General features: G+C 43.6%; 1 non-coding gene across 1 annotated transcript; it reads left to right on the top strand.

Annotated features, from left to right (window-relative positions):
• Positions 1-394: 394 nt before the first annotated feature.
• Positions 395-501, top strand: LOC136221306 (small nucleolar RNA R71). Its single transcript, XR_010685080.1, has one exon. It is a non-coding gene; the product is annotated as a small nucleolar RNA R71 (small nucleolar RNA).
• Positions 502-725: the final 224 nt, after the last annotated feature.

The raw sequence follows: 725 nt of genomic DNA, 5'->3' as shown, positions 1-725 counted from the left end.
TTCTTTTGATTATACCCTGCATAATCACATTTTGCCTGTGCACCTTTTCCTTGCTTGACTCCTGGACAGTTGATGTTAAAATGAAGCCCTCCACAAAAATCACATATATCATTAAACGGTGGTTCGTTGTGGATCGAGGACACATTTATCTTGCCGAGCTGTCTGGCAAGCTGTCCCACCTGGCTTGTCAATTTTGACACAACATCATTATTTCCCGCTCTTTTTCCTTCACTCCGAGTGCCAGTTATAACTCGTGCTCACTGCTCTCTCGATAAGGTCATACAAAGCTTGTGGTTCAAGATCTTCGGGGTTTCCATTGGCAATGGATTCAATCTGGATCTTATAAATGTTGGTGACTCCATTGTAAAAGTTCTGCATCTGCATCCACATGGGGATGCCATGATTGGGTACCCTTCTTAGTAGTTCCTTGTACCTTTCCCATGCCCCGGCTAAGGATTCATCCACTTCTCGCACGAAATGGGATACCTCGTTTCTGAGTTTAATGGCCTGTCTCGGTGGAAAATATTTCATCAGAAATGCGCTGGCCATTTCTTCCCAAGTGGTGATCGTTCCTGGTTGCAAGTTTTTCAACCAGTTATTTGCTTTATCTTTTAGAGAAAAAGGGAACAGCTTTAGTCTGATCACATCGTCAGAAACGCCTCGGTTTGATCTGAAAGTGTTGCATAGTGTGATGAACTCCAGGATATGCCCATTTGGATCTTCTG

This window comes from Euphorbia lathyris, chromosome 2 (genome assembly GCF_963576675.1).
Source record: "Euphorbia lathyris chromosome 2, ddEupLath1.1, whole genome shotgun sequence".
Taxonomy (NCBI): domain Eukaryota; kingdom Viridiplantae; phylum Streptophyta; class Magnoliopsida; order Malpighiales; family Euphorbiaceae; genus Euphorbia; species Euphorbia lathyris.
This window is presented reverse-complemented; position numbering and strand designations above follow the sequence as displayed.